The sequence below is a fragment of the Candoia aspera genome, chromosome 14, assembly GCF_035149785.1.
Source record: "Candoia aspera isolate rCanAsp1 chromosome 14, rCanAsp1.hap2, whole genome shotgun sequence".
Lineage (NCBI taxonomy): Eukaryota > Metazoa > Chordata > Lepidosauria > Squamata > Boidae > Candoia > Candoia aspera.
This window is the reverse complement of record NC_086166.1, coordinates 15,902,266-15,918,528: the sequence shown is the minus strand read 5'-3', so window position 1 is coordinate 15,918,528 and position 16,263 is coordinate 15,902,266. Positions and strand designations below refer to the sequence as shown.

The 16,263-nt window shown below is 45.8% G+C and overlaps 1 protein-coding gene across 1 annotated transcript in view; it reads right to left on the bottom strand.

The window, feature by feature from the left end:
- LOC134505174 (lipase maturation factor 1-like) overlaps positions 1-2,893 on the bottom strand; it is a 134,688-nt gene extending 131,795 nt beyond the window's left edge. Inside the window, exon 1 of the mRNA XM_063314742.1 lies at positions 2,794-2,893. The gene's annotated coding sequence lies outside the window, so the exon portion shown is untranslated. The remainder of the gene's footprint in view (positions 1-2,793) is intronic.
- Positions 2,894-16,263: the final 13,370 nt, after the last annotated feature.

The following is a 16,263-nucleotide window of genomic DNA, read 5'->3' as shown; positions in this document are numbered from 1 at the left end:
CAAGCACTGCTTTAGCCACTTTACTATTAATTATGAAGGCTACTCCATTTCTTCTGTGGTCCTCTTGTCCGCAGTAGTAGATCTGGTGGTCATTTGATGTGAAGTGGCCCATTCCAGTCCATTTCAGTTCACTGACGCCCAGAATGTCTATCTTTAATCTTGACATCTCACCAATAACCACATCCAATTTGCCCTGGCTCATAGATCTTACATTCCAGGTTCCGATGGTGTGTTGATCCTTAGAACATCGGATTCGCCGTTCACCACCAGCACCGTCGGCCGCTAGCCGTCCTTTCGGCTTTGAGCTAGCTGCGTCATCACGTCTGGGGCTAGTTGAGCTCATCCTCTGTTCCTCCCCAGTAGCATTTTGACCATCTTCCAACCTGGGGGTCTCATCTTCCGATGGTATACCGACATATCTCTGGTTGTACTGATCCATTTAGTTTTCACGGCAAGAATACTGAGGTGGGTTGCCATTACCTTCCCCAGGGATCGCATTTAGTCTGACCTCTCTGTCATGACCTTCCCGTCTTGGGTGGCCCTTCACGGTTTAGCTCATGGCATCATTGAGGTGCTCAAGCTCCAGCACCACGACAAGGTAACGATCCTTTGCTGAAGAGATGCATACATGGTCCAACCAAATCCATTTCTTGGGAGTCAAAGGAGCATCGATTTCCAATTGCATGAGACTTCTGGTTGTTAAAAGGAATTACCCATGGTGTGTGGACAGGAAAACTGTGGTTGACCCCTCCCTTCAGAACAAACAATGGCTTTCATTCCTGGTTTACAAAAGAACACCTAAATAATCCTCAAGCATCACAAGAAACTATGGTTTAACAAGCCGGGCAATCTTCTGTAAAGCAGTTATGGAAGAGCAAAAGGAAGGAGTTAGCTCCAGATTGCTCACTTTCCAGTACGCCACCAACTGCTATCCGGAGAACATTACATCTGAACAGTTGTTGCTGTTAAGCTGCTATTAAGGCTATTCTCACAACAACAACAACAACAACAACAACACCTCATTTCTGGAAGAATCAATGGTCTAAAAAGTGCCAGAACTGAAAGGAAACTTTGACTCTCTCTTTGACTCTCCCTCTGAGCATGGGCAGAAAACCCGGGTCTGTGTCCCAGGTAAGCAGACCTTCACCTGATGGAGGAAGCCATTCCAGTCAGCGCCGATTTGTTGGAAGAGCTGCATCTCTGCCCTTTAACATTTTCTTCACCACTTTATATAATTTGTGGAAATATAGGAAAGGGAGGAAAAATGGGACGTATTCTCTCTTTATAGAGAGAGAATACATGCCATTTTTCCTCCCTTTCCTATAAACTAGAATTCAGAGTCACCCATGAATACAACCAGGAAAGGCATTGAGAACAAATGAAATCTTGCTGCAAATGAAGATGAAGAGGTGAATAATGAGGGGGGAAGGGAAGGGAATATAACTAAGAATTAAGAAAACAAAATCCTAAAAGTGCAAGGTTTTTGGTGGAAAAGGCTGCCTTTGAAGGGAAAAGCTCTAGTTTGAAATGAATGAATGAATGAATGAATGATAGATATATAATTTTATTTTAAATACAGAAATATTTTGAAGTATTTGAAGACTGGATTGCCATCTCTCAGTCCTGCATGGAACAGCTGGAGGACAGAGGAAAATTCCAAACCCTCTTGAAACCTGCTGATTCTGTGAAATACCCCATTAGCTGTTATCAACAATGACCAGATGGAGCTCACATTTTAAGAGTTGGAGGTCAACCTCTGCTTCAGACTCGCCATGGATTTCCAGAAATGAGATCCCTAAAGCAAAGGCTCAGTGGCACCTTCTGCTTGGCGCAGCATGAAGGCACCTCATAATGGCTGTTGAGGACACGAATGCATGCTGTCACCCTCAACCTGGACCAGGTTCACCAGGAAGCCGCTTTCATCCATCTTCACTTGGCCTGCTCTGCCAAGTGGTCAGCCTTCATTGAATCATCCCACTGTCAGTTTATGAATCCTCCTTCTGGCCATCTGAGCACATGCCCCCTCTGGCCCCCGATTTTCTGTGCCAAAAGCAATCTCTCCAACTTCTCTTGCCAATGGATGGGGGGAGCAGGCAGGAGCAGTGGGGGAAGAAACACATGTCCTTTTGATGTCAGTCTTTCCTGCACCAAAAAGACCGACCTTCCCCCAAAAATATGTTTTACTGCAGCTCAATTTTTAACACAGTTTAACCTCTGCTTAAGATTTGCTGTGGATTTCCAGAAAAGGCTTGTTGGTACCTGCTGCAGCGCCTAAGCTGGGGGAGAATTTTAAACATGGGTTAAGCAATCTTCTGAAAGACTGCTGGACATGGGTCACCTCGATGCTCCTGAAGTCTTCGGATAGACCTCTAGTCATGTGCTTGAAGTGTCCCTCCTTGTAGCTTTGGTCCTGCACTGCTGAAAGTGGGAGAGTTGGCAGCTGTAGGGTGGGGGTGTTTCTGCAGTGTAGTGTCAAAGCGTTTTAAGCACCCTGCACCCAGGAAAAGCAGCTCTGCAGCCTGCATTGCAGCAAGCAAGGGTAGGATAACTTGCTTCCCCTCCTTTTCTTTCCCACTTCATCTGCCACCCATGGCAGGAGAAGTGGGGGGGGGAGCAGGTGGAGAAGTGATGGAAAATAGCTCCGGTGGTGCCCAATCCCACCCACAGGTCTTCTGCTGCCAGAAACTGGCACCAGCAGAGGTGTTTCCCAGCCTCCTGCCCTCTCCTACCCCGAGCTTCACTGCCAAGGCCGAACAGGGGCTGGAAGTGTGGCCAGCATTTATTTGAGCTCACTTGCTGTTGTGGCCCTTCCCACCACCGCATTTCAGTGCTGCTGCATGGAAGGGCCCCAAGTGGATCCAACCAGGTTCTTCTTCTGCAGAATGTCAATTATTCCCAGTCTGTCCCTCCTACCTTTTAAGATCATGCTTTGCTCTCCTAGCGTAGCGTTGCAAATCTGAGATTGTCTTCTACCAAGTAAGCTCATAGGACCTGAGCATTATGACTTCTACGACCAGAGGTGGTTTCTGAGGAACAAATCTGCAACCTTCTCATGCAACACACAGGGTTGATTTCTGAGCAATCCTATTCAGCACAATCCACGTGGAGCTGACCACTCAATGCCCCATATATAGACACTTGTATTGTCCAAACTGCAGGAGCAAGAAATATCGGTAAGCCTAAAGTTTGCAGAAATATTTCAAGTATTTATAGAGAATGTTTAAAAAATCCTAAGGGCTGAAAAAAACAAGAACAATCCAATGGGAACAGGGAACAATGATTCAGATTGGGAAAGGGAGGCAAAGCAGGATGAGGACAGAAATGGAATAGCCTAGAAAACAGGCAGGAGGAACAGGAGGATGTAAAACTGCAACATTTTGTTGCAACATCCTACAGCAATGACATAGTAACCTTCTTCCAGAACTTCTTGACAGACTTCCAATTTTTCCATTCTCACACCAGCATGTATGAGGAAGACAGGCCAATTCGACTCCATCGGAAAAGTACATGGGAATCTATGCAAACTGCCCAATTTATATACTGCTAGACAACCCATGATCAGTCGGGCCATCGTTTCAGAGATATTTCCTTCCCAGATGCCTCAACGCCTTCAACCATGGCAGAGCTTCTAATGTCCTGCCTTCACTGGAAAGGTCTTAAAAATTCAGGGGGATATTCAGATGTATCTGCCTTGAAAATAGCCCATGTCATTCATATTGGACTGTATAGCACAGTCAAGCATCAGGAGTGGACCACAGGAAATGTTTTAGGACATTTTGTATTATGTCATAAAATCTTTTGTGATAATTTTTGTATCATAAAATATTTTATAACGTTTGCCAAATTTCAATTCTGGAGAGTCATGGGTCCCAGATTTTGGAGGCATTCTATAAGTTAGCCCATTTGAAGTACCTTGGTTCAAAAACTGTTGGCCTATGATGCACCGGTTCACCCAGTTACAGGTTACAAACAAACACACACCGGAGTTTTAGTAGTCTATAGATATTTTGAGTAATATACACTTGTTCTGTTCACTGTTCGACTGCAGAAATCAAGATTCCTTGCTACTGGAATCATAGCCCAGAAATCAGCAATCTTCTTTGCCCTTCTAAAATGTTGCTGCTAGATATAAACAATGCCACACATATAAAACACATGAGGGAGGGAGGGAGGGAGAAAAGGCAAGACATAGTTGACTACAGAAAAAAACCACAAGCCCCCCCCATCCCGCCCCGAGGGAACAAGAAGGGATGCAGGAAAGGAACATTCATTATTAGCAAATCTTAAAGCCATGCTGGGGGTGGGGGATGCATAATTACACCATGAAAGAGCTCTACTTTCCAATTATCTTGCCCACGCTGATCTTTTTTGATGTCAATTATGTAACCCAGCACAAGCTAATAATGTCTTGGGGCGGGGGGGAGTTAAAACTGAAGCAAGCTGAAAAGCTGGGGAGCCACTGTGATGCTTCTCCCAGCAGCCCAATCAGGGGAAAAAGGTGGAAACGGCTTGGATTTCAGTTAAACCAGTGTTTTTCAAACTTGGGAACTTTAAGATGTGTGGACTTCAACTCCCAGAATTCCCCAGCCAGCCATGATTCCCCAAGCTGGCTGGGGAATTCTGGGAGTCAAAGTCCACACATCTTAAAGTTCCCAAGTTTGAAAAACAGAGCTAAACAAAAAGGGATTGAAATACACAACTTTTGCTCCTCTTTGGATCAGGAAAGCAAGCTTCAGATTCTGGTTCTGGGGAAGCCTAATTCCACTTTTCTCTCACAGGCAATTAAAAGTTGCGCTGAGTTTTCCTCTCCAGGAACCGTTATCATCTCTGCTCCTACGCACTTACACTTTTTTTCCTTATGAAGGTTCAGAGTGACAAACAAGGCCTCCACGCCTCCGGAGTTAACCTCCTGGAAGAAAGGGAACAGCAGAAGGCTGGGGGCGGGACGGGAAGGGAGGGGGGCCTTACCAAAGCGGTCAGAGCCCATCCTGGGTTTACAGACGCGTGTTTGGCAGGGATGAACATGCTCTTCGGAAGAGCTGCAGCTCCAGCTGCTGCCTCTGGCAAACAAGGGGCAAGGGATTAATGGATCTGAGAGTGAGACCCCCAGCTAAGAAATAAGCCGAAGGAACGGGGGAGAGGCTCTTATCTCAGGGAAGGAGATGATAACCCCTGAGACGGGTGGCACTCCAAGATGGTTTTGCCCCTGAGGAACACTGCACACTCCCTCTGCTCTTAGGGAACCGGATCCCCGCTGCAAAAATCAGGCCTGTATGATGGCTTTTTTTCATTCAAGCCCTGCTGAGTTCTCCATATACCTAACTTTTTGGCCCTCCATACACCTAACTGTGTTAACAAATCTCAGCCAAACACACAGGGTTTGCTTCTGCCCCGCACTGGTTCAGGCCGGGGAACCCTCAAAGGCTTGCAATGGGGCAAAGGGGCTAGCAAAATGCAGTTTGTAATGGGAAAGAGTAAACGTAACAGGCGTACTCCTATGAACAGTCATTAATGTAATTTCAGCTCAGGTTACAGTTGTTACTCAGGAACAGCAGCAATTATTCATACTAGGTGCATATAGCTAGTTCACATTATTGCAGGAGGAGGTAACAATAAAAATGCATGAGCTGAACCTCACTATACAGAGGCAGTATATCTCTGTACAAAGGCTGCTAGTGTTTTCCTGGTGGGCTCGTGGATGCTACAAACAGGTAGTTAGCCTAGAAACCAGTCTATGGGGGGGAGGGGCTTCATAGAAGTAAAATCAACTCCTTGGGAGCTCCTTTGCTCTCGACGAGGCCCACCCCCATGTTATATGGATTTAATGAAGCAGTTAAGAACGCAAGGACTTGCCTGGCTAGTAATCAATTGGATTGGGGGGGTCTGGTTTTATAATGTAGTTTCACAAGTACATGGTTGGTTAGCTGCCCAGAGTTAGTTATTTAAGATGGGCATTCATTTTCTGAAATAAACAAACAAACCCATCTCTGCTTTTTTCCCCTCTCTCCTCCAAACTGCATAAGACGGGATGAAGGAAGGATGGCCCTCCCACCCACTTCAGCGTCTCAGAGTTCATTCAGCTTTCTGTCACTGCTCCATGCCAGAGGGAAATATATGACTCAAAGTATAGGATCCGTTTATGAGAGAACAGAAATTTGATGGTTCATCAAATCTGCAGATGACACAAAGCTGGTGGGGATTGTTAACATCTCAGAAGACAGGCTCAAAGTTGTCATGCGAGAATATTACATGCTCAAAAGTGGAAGGGTTCGACACTACCCACAACAGAGGAATGGTTGGTGAAGATGATGGAACTTGCTGAGATGGCTAAATTGACTTCCTTGATCAGAGAAAAGACAGTATCTACATTTATGGCTGACTGGATACCCCTTATGGACTTTTTGCATAAAACAAAAAAAAAAATGAACTTATGATTTATGGTTTTGATGATTAGATAGGATAGATTATAGAAAGGAGAGAGACATGCTGTAACCATAGAATAAGATGTAAATTTGTAATTGTACTTATAACTGCTATAAAGAAGATCGCAAACTACTTCTTTGTATTTTTTCTTTTCTATTTTTCTATTACATTTTTTTCTTTCTTACACTTTTAGCTTTCTCTGATTTCTTTTTTCTTGTTCTCAACTTTATATTAGTTGGTATCTTTTTTTAAAAAATCTTTAATAAAATTATACAAAAAAAAAGACAGGCTCAAAGTTCAAAAGACTTCTGATGAACATTACACCCTGTCCAACAAAATGCTGTTTAATGGTGAGAGGTCTGCACTTAGGTAGGAAACATCAAGTACCAGGTACAAGGTTGGTGGTACTTGCCTAGTACTTGTGAGAAGGATCTAAGTCTCCTGGCAGCCACAGATTAAGCATGAGCCATCATGCGTACAGCAGCTGCCCAAAGAACCAGTCTAATCTTGGGCTGCATCAACAGAGGTCCAATGTTGAGAACATGGGAAGTAATCGTTCCACTCTAGGCTCCACTGGTCAGACCACCCCTGTGTCCAGTTTTGCCACAATACAAGAAGGGTGCTGAGAAGCTGGAAAGGGTGCAGGAAACAGCAATAAAGGTAGTGAGGGACTTGGTGGTTAAATGTTATGAAAAACAGTTTAAAAAGCGGCATATTTAGCCTAAAGAAAAGGCAGCTAAGGAGAGATACAGTAACAGTCTTCCAAACACCTGAAGGGCTGTCACAGGAAGAGGGTGTGGATTTATTCTCCCTAGTGCCCAAGGATAGGATAAGAACCAATGGGTAGAAACTTTACAGGGAGAGATTCAAACTCGAGATAAGGAGAAATTTCTATGAAAGCTATTAAGCCGTGAAACAGCCAGGAACCACATCTTGTACCTGGAATCATGGATGTTCCATCACTGGAGGTCTTCAAGCAAACGTTGGACCACCATTTGTCTGAGATGGTCTAAGGATTTCTACCCTGGGCAGTGGGTTGGACTAGAAGACCTCCAAGGTCCCTTCCAACCCAATGATTTTCTGAAACGAATAGGAACATGCTTCTCTTTGGAGGAAACTAGGACTAGCAACAGCTCCTACTGAGAATTACCATCACCCAAATGTTTTATGGAAGAGTGAATGGAGCAATAAATGACCTTTTCTGGGTATTCTATAATAGATGCGCACCTGTATCATCGGAGATAGAAAAACACAGCTTCAAGATCCAAAGGAGAAAGGGCAAGACCACACCATGGCCAGATTTCTCCCTTATTTTATTCAGAAACAAACAACAACAACAAAAAATTTTAATGGAACAAACCAAAGGTGAAGATTAAAGCAGAGAGCATTGAAAAAGAAACTAAACTAGGAGCAAACATTAGGTTAGGGGTCATGGAATTGGATTCAAATCCTGCACGGATGAACATTCCTCATTTTGACCTGCTTTTTATAACTCATAGGTCTTTTGAGGACATTCCAGTGATCCCTTTGATCTTGTCCATATCTCTTGCCTTCTCTTTCTTTCGCTTCCCTCAATTGCACCAAGCGCAGTTGTCTTTTAGTTCATCATGATCTTCCACATCACTTGGCCAAAGTATGTGAGCTCATGTTGAAATCATTCTGTTTTGGTCCAGGACTGACTGAATGACTGGCTGTTTTTGCAGTCTACAGTATTCTTAGCAACCATCTCCAAAGAAGTCAAAAGCCTCTATCGTAATTGCAATGTGTTAAAAAGCCATTGCGTCCAAAGATCTCAACCAACACAACTGTTTTTTAACACATTGCAACTGTTAACCAGGAAGGTTCATTTATTCATTCATTCAGTTGACACAGCCACCCATCTACCAAAGGGACTCTACTTGTAATCTGTCTCACAACCTGCATCTGCGCCTGCACAACCAGCCCGTCTTCCCCACATCCAGCCTACCTTAAGTCCCACTTCAGTCAAGACATTCCATGTATCCAGTGAAGGGGAATGCAGCTCATGAAAGCGTCTGCCTTTTAGTAACATTTGTTAGTCAGAAAAGGTGCTACCAAATAAAAGCTGTGAAAATAGCACGTAATTGAAAGCTTAATTTGAGATTATCTGATTGTGAGCTGACAACAAAACATTTACATGCAATGTTTTGGGAATGCTTATTGTGAAAGGTGACAGTTGAGCCTCATTTTGCTGGAGAGAAGACACCCACTTGTTGATGAGGAGCAGTGTGTGTGAGGTGTGTGTATAAAGTAAAACGTACGTTATCACATCTAGTGCTGCAGCAGCAGATCTCATTCCAGCAAGGCACCTCATTTCAAAAAGCTGGGGCAAGTGGAGGCGGAAGCAAGCGAGAGAGACCGGGATAAATCTCTTTTTCCCCCCTTTGATCTTCCCCCCACCCTGAAGAGATGTTTTCCTGTCCGGCACGGGTCTGATGTGCCACTCAAAGCAGAAGATGAACCATCTCAACTTTATGCTACTTTGAAGGGCTGCTCGGTGGGCCACAAGAGGAGACTTTGCCTGCAGAATAATTCACGCACACACCCAGGAATATCTTCTGGAGGGTAAAAGACTTCTTCCCTGCCTCTGGAAGGGCTGCCTTTTCTTATCTGAAATTTCACATCCAGCAATAGCAGCTTCCGGAGAACTAATTCTCCCCGTTTCTTACAATTTTGCTTCTGGGTAGTTACCTGTTTTCAGTAATCGCCCCTATTGCTTCCGGTGTGGCGGGGAGAAGAAGGGACGAGATTCAAAACCCCCTTTCTTCCCAGAAAACCCAACAGCTTGCTTGGAACACACCGACATCCGGGGAAGGGAGGGGACGGAGGCCACTCGGTTGCCTTCCTCGTTTGCACGGAGCATTTTTAATCTCCCTAATCTGGGCATGACTCAAATTAATCTTAATGCTGTCATTTCCAAACCATGTAATTACTCAGCTGTGGATGCAGCAAGCAAGAACCTGAAAGGAAGCCGTATTTGTTGTATCTTTCCCTCCCAACAGACACTTTCCCACAATCCCCTGTGGTTGCGGGAATGCTGAGAAATCCTTCCTGTCTCGCTGCAAAGGAATGCATGCCTGTGGCTGCACAGTACACATCTCAAATCCCTGCCTTTGAAAAGCCCTTCTGGGATAATAAGGCCAGCGTCCTGCCCTACCACTGTGTAGATGGCAGCCGCCAGCAGCACATGGCTGATCTTGAAAGCTAAGGCGGCTTTGGCCTAGTTAGTACTTGGATGGGAGACCACCAGGAAATCCCACAGCTGTGGCTAAACCAGAAAGCCGGGAAACAGAAAATAGGAGGACGGGGTGACCAATCAAACTGCACTGCGGCCAGGAAAATAACTTGGCTAAAGTCAGTAGGAGCCAACTCTTTTATCCAGATGGGCAGGAGCATTTAATCAGACTGCTCACTGGAAAGACCCACTTCGGTCAACCACCCCATCCATCTCGCAGTAGCTGTAAATTCAGGAGGACCTCTCAGCCACACACCTGCTCTTTAGAGCCCTTCTAACAAACAGCCATTCCATCTCAGCTTTGCCCTGACTTCTCCCATTCATATCCCAAAGCTTCCAGACACCTCAGCACAGTCATCTAGAGCAGTGTTCTTCAATCTCAGCAACTTTATGATATGTGGACTTCAACTCCCAGAATTTCCCAGCCAGCATGCTGGCTGGGGAATTCTGGGAGTTGAAGTCCACAGCTTAAAATAGCTGAAGCCGAGAATCACTGCTCCAGAGATTTTTTTTCCTACAGCAGGCGACCAGATGCAAAGCAAGTTCCCAGATATAAACCGTGAATTTCAAGTATAATAAATCACAGCAAAAGCCGAAGGCTAATACTGTGAACTTTCCTTTCTTCCAAGATGGTTTCACTCTCAGACAGGAAATCCTTAAACTGGGAGAAGGACTGAGCATTACAGAACCCCAAAGAGGGCTAAATTCTGCATCTCCTTCCTCCTCCTCCTCCTTCTCTTCTGTTTGGTAACATCTTACCTGGTGAAGACTTTTGCAAAACTGAAAATCTTGCTCACTTTTTCAATATTTTTTTCAATATTTTTTTTATAACATTTATAGGCCACGCAACTCCATTATGATTCTAGACTGCTCCTAGTACAGGAATCAGTTCAGCTACATTTTTTTGGCTTCTTCCCATGAATCAAACTATCGCTGCTTTTTATGGCAGCTGTATTATCACCAATTGCAAATTTGTCTCCGCCTTTCCCCTACCCCCTTATGCTTAATCTTACAAAAAAGTATGTCAGTATTTTGGAAAATGCTCTGCATATTGGTAGCTTTAAAGAAATAATAAAGCCTAATAAGAAACGGAAAAAGAAAATAAATATAGAAACTAAAAAACAGAAATGGAAAAAAATAAAGAAACTAACCCAACCAAATAAAAACAACAAATTACACAAAATAAAATATACAATTAAAAATTAAAAGGCTTAAAAATGGTCGGTAGGAAGTGTTAAACCTTGAAAACAAAGATGGGAGGATAGGGATCCAAGGTTTTGCTTCATCTGACCAAACGGGAAGCATTTTGGGCTTGCAGCCCCGAGGTGCCCAACATGCAGGTCTTTATTGCAGAGACTTGGGAATGTGCTCTCTCTGTGCCAAACTGGAACACACACTTGAGTAAAAACCCCAGGAAGCCCAGGGCTCCTTCGAACAGGGAAGGTCCTTGCTAACTGGCAGCCTGCTTTCACTAACACCGAAAGCCGGGCATCCTGTTCAATGGCAGAGTGGCCAGATGCAGGAGATGCAGAATGACACAGCCCTGTCCGTGGCCCAAACTTGGACACTCAGTGCTGGTAGACACAGTGAAGGCCTTTTTTCCCCTCTTCCAGGAACAGAGAAGTTCCTGGAGGACAGGAAGCCTATCATGAGCTAAACAGAACCTCCATGTTCAAAAGAAGCATGCCACAATCGGGCCAGGAGAAACAACAAAGGTGTATGTGGTGCTGGTCGTTACCTTTAAAGCCTTAGAAGGCTCAGGGTTGGGTTATTTATGGGACTGTCTCTTCCCGGTTGTTTCTACCTGTCCTGTCCAATCCGGCAGGACAGGCGTGTTGCGGGCACCATTAGCCAGGGAGTGTCGGCTGCCTGGGCCCCAAGGGAGCCTTTTCTCCTCCGGAGCGTCCTCCCTCCTCAGACTGGCCCCCACCCTCCTGGCGTTTGGTCTGGCTTTGAAGACCTGGTTTTGTGCCCAAGCCTGGGATGGGCTCTATTTCTTGGTTATGTTGAGGGATTTTTATGATTTATGTGTGTTTTATTTTAATATACTGGATGTATATATTTTATTTGTTTTAATGTCGTGAGCCGCCCAGAGTCGTGTTCTTGAGATGGGCAGCTACACAAATCGAATGAATAATGGCAGCCAGGTGGGGTTGGCTCCCTGAAACTGAAGTGGAGCTGCACCCGCCACCCCAGGCCCTTTGTCTGCAGCACCCTTTTTTTCGCGGAGACACGAGATGCTTCTAATGGATAAAGCCCAAGAAGGGGCTTTTGAAAGGCACAGATATTCGAGAGAGCTAAAAATGCCATCCGGTCCAACCCAGCTCTGGGTAACTATGTGACAGGAACACGTTGCTTTCTGGGTAGCAAAGTGCTGCGATGGCTGTTGCCTTTCCTGCTCTGGAGGGTTCTTCAGTTTCCCAGCTTGACCTACGGCTGGGTTCCCTGGTGGTCTCTGCCAAGGTCTAGCCCTGCGTAGCTCCTAGGTCCAGCCAAGGTTGGCCACGTGCTGCCACCAGCTGAAGTCAGGTGGTTGGCCAACACCCACAGCCTTTGGAGGCGCATGAACAGCCAGCGCTGGGGCCAGCTGAAGGCAGCAACGAAGACAGCCCCCTCCTTCCCAGATGCAAGCCAAAGTCACTAACCTCCATCTTCCTACCATCATAGGTAGAAAGTAAGCAGCCGGTTTTCTCCTGGGCTTAATGCTACACCCTTTAGCACTTTAAGTCAGACCTACTGGCTATGTGGGTTTATTTTCCTTCTTCCTCCTGATCCATTTTCCTTTGGTGCTATGCCTTTGTCTTCCAGCAGCCTTCTCCAAAGCGATGAGTGTGGCTAAAACAGTCCCAATCAGCATGGCCAATTAGCTCCCAGGGTGTTATGGGAAGGCTGAGAAAGGCTAGAGCAATGACAGTGTTGCTCCCGCACAGATGTTTTGAATGAGAGCTGATAAAAGCAAATTCAACATCGAGGTCCAGCAAGAAATATGAGCCAAGGAACACGAAGCAGCATCTGACTGCTGCTACTTCCAATTATATGAAACTCAAAGGGTTTTGCCAAATGAAGCTGGAAAGGGTGAAGATGACAAAAGTATAAATTAGGCAGAAAATACGAGCCCCCTGTCCCCTTTTCGGCAGAGGCACTTTTGGAAAGAATAAAGGGCAAAGTGGGCTCAATTAGGGCCCAGCGGTGAAAGAGGGCTGTGCTGCTACAAGCTAAATTGTTTTGTTCTTGAGAGCTCCACCGGCACGCTAACAGGTTTGAATAAAAATGTTCAATTGGGCCAGTAAACCCCTCATTAAGCTCTTTTTAAAGCCTGCATTTAAGAGCAGGGAGGGCAAAAGGTCACCAGGGGCACTTGATTCACAGCAGCTGGCGCAACACGCCTGTGCAGCTTCCGAGCGTCTAGGCTGGCATCCACATCTGCCCCCGTCACAAACAGATGGAGGCAAAGTGACAGCTTGAAAAATAAACTTAATAAGGCAGAATGGGAGGGGGAGATTTCTCAGCCATGCATGAAAAAGCAGAATAATCAACTCTCTGCTTCTCCCGCTTCTAGAAATAAAACCATATAAATGACAGGCCATGAGCCCCCCCCCCCCCGCCAATTCTTGAGCTGAAGAACAACCCAAACTTTGCCTGACAGTTTCCTGCTGCCAGTGCAATCACATTGCTTTCAGTGTGTAGAAGAGCAAACAGCTTACTCTCTTGCAATCCCTTCCTCTCCAATCTCCTGGCTCTGCAGGGGGGCGGGGGGGAAGGGTCAGGCAAAGGAGAGATTGCCTACAGAAATTGTTTCCTTTTTTTTGCCCCCCTCACAGAGCAGAGAGATTGGAAAGGAAGGGATTACAAGAGAGTAAGCTGTTTGCTTAGCACACCTGCAGCTCCCAGCCCCAGGCTGTGGTGCAACCACATTGCCTTCAATGTGTACAAGACAGTAAACAGGCACTCCAGCAATCCAAAGGGCAGGAAGTGGTTAAGAGGCAAACAAAAACTGAAGGTGTGAAACTGAGTAGTCTTGTTTCTTTCCAGCTAGAAAGTGATTTCCCACTTAGCTACCGCTTTGCTTAGTGGCAGAGGTGCCAGCCCCAATTTGGGTTGTTGAGGTCTATCTGGAAGTAAGTAAGTAAATAAATGGAACAATGGGTCTCAGCTAGCAACTATAGCACCTTACAGTTACCTTCTCCCAGTGCGGGTTCTGCCCACCAGGCATGTGGGGACACAACACCCATCATCCACTGTGACAGAAGGATGTTGCAGAGCTAAGTATCTGGAAAGCCATAGGCTGCTCTAAAACATACCCAGGACAGTTTACAAATCTGTAACACTGCAGCCCTTTATGTGGCATTAAATTTTTGGAATTCTTCCTCCGCTGTTCAGCCAGGGGTGGGAGGACAGCCTGACGGTCCCCTTTTTGGCTGCAAACCACATCAAGCCAGAAATGGGTGGAGCTGAGGACCAGACCTGGGAGGAACCAGAGTCCCCATACTCATCCAAAAGTGTTGGCTGGAATGACTTAGTCATACATCTTTACAGAAAAATCTTTAGAGTTCAGAAAGCCCCAAGTGTCTCTATTTCTCTTGTCCAGTTCTTTTGCCTCATCATTATTTTATCTATAGTATTTTCACTTGATGCTTCCATCTTATACATTGCTAATGGACAGAAGACCTTGCCTACAGGCTCTCCATCTAAAAAAGAGCAGAAAAGTTATAAAAGGAAAACAAGAAAATTCAGACATCATCTCCTAAACTGAAGCAAAGCAAAGCAAAGCCCTGATTAACATGACTGGCTAGAATAGGAAATATTTTATCCATCCAAACCCCAAAATGTGCAAATGTGGGGAGCCCTTCTTGCTACCTTAAGGGGTGTTATCCTGGGAGGAAATCCAGGGCTGGAAATCCACCCACCACAGTGACAATTCTCAAGGTGGTGAAAAGGTTCTCACGACCCAGCCGAGCCCGGAAGCCACCAAACGCTGCAAACAGCTGCTGAAAAACCCTCTGAAACAGGTGCTTTTAGTTAAGCTCCATCTCTGGCCTCTGAGACGGTCTCGCTCGGGGGAAACTGAGTTGCAGGGGACGGTGCAGGGCAGCCCAGCGCAACCAGGCGTGACAAATGTATTTAGCCGCAGCTCTGGGCAATGGACGCCACTGCAGAGAAAGTCTTACCTTGAGGCCATGGGTGTTTCGCACAGGCCAAAGGGGCGGAAACCCCCCAGCATGCAAACACGGGCCCCCAGTCTTGCACGCATCCCTGAAGACCTCAAAACACACAGGGGCTTTTAATGCAGTAGAAGATACTGCCTATTATTCAGCACTTAACAGGAGAGTCTTCCTACTTAAATTTAACTTTATTTAAGCTCCAATGGAAAGGATATCAAATGGCATTCAGATTTTCACTTGGTCCTGCTCACTGGTTTTTTCTAACTGTACTGCCAGGCACACCATTCAAAAGCTGGCTGAGGCTCTTGGATGGGAAGACATTGTGGGTTCCTATCCAGGAGGAGGGAGGGAGGGAGAAAATGGATAGTTCTAAGGAAGCTCACTATAAAAATAATCCAAGAGATTCTGCAGCAGGTTAAAGGCCAACAAAGGTATTATTGCATAACCTTCACAATCCACTCCATCAGACATTCAGCATAGGCTGGGCAGCTCCTGAAGGCTTAACAGTTCAAAGTTAGCTCACATCTGAAGGATTGAGAAGTTTTAAGAGATAAAATGGGTGCAAGGCTTAATTCACAAATGCAGGCCCTTAAATCTCATCAAACACCAAATGCAGCCGAAAAGTGAGAAGTAAAAGAGAGACCAATATCTTGGTTTTGCCCAGTCCAAGAATGCTCAGGTGATCCACAGCGATGGAGGATTGAGATAAGGTCTGCACAACCTGTTAAACCATTGCTTAATCATGATTCACAGAATATGCTAAGCCATAGTAAAGGTAAAGGTTTCCCTTGACGTAAAGTCCAGTCGTGTCCGACTCTAGGGGGCGGTGCTCATCTCCGTTTCTAAGCCTTGGAGCCGGCGTTGTCATAGACACTTCCGGGTCATGTGGCCGGCATGACGACTCGGAACGCCGTTACCTTCCCGCCGAAGCAGTACCTATTGATCTACTCACATTTGCATGTTTTCGAACTGCTAGGTGAGCAGGAGCTGGGACGAGCAACGGGAGCTCACCCCGCTGCGCGGTTTCGAACCGCCGACCTTCCGATCGGCAGCTCAGCGGTTTAACCCGCAGCGCCACCGCGTCCCTTATGCTAAGCCATAAACCATACATTATTAACTATAGCCACTGGGTTCAAACAACACACCAAGAGGTATTTCTCTCTATTGTCCAGGCCTGACCAGTGACAGTGAGCATTCTCCTGCAGGGTCAGTTAGCAACAATTTCTTCTCTCCTTCGTGATACTTCAAAATGTATTTTAAATGCATTCTTCCTTGTACTTTCAATTTGTTTCATGGATGAGACAAATGAGAGTCAAACGTTTCTCCCCAAGCGGGGCTTGAGACGCACTCTGAGGCGCATGACTCCCAGCCATGTTCCAATTTAGGGGTGCCAGGCTGGGAAAGACCAGGTCCCCAGCATCCCAC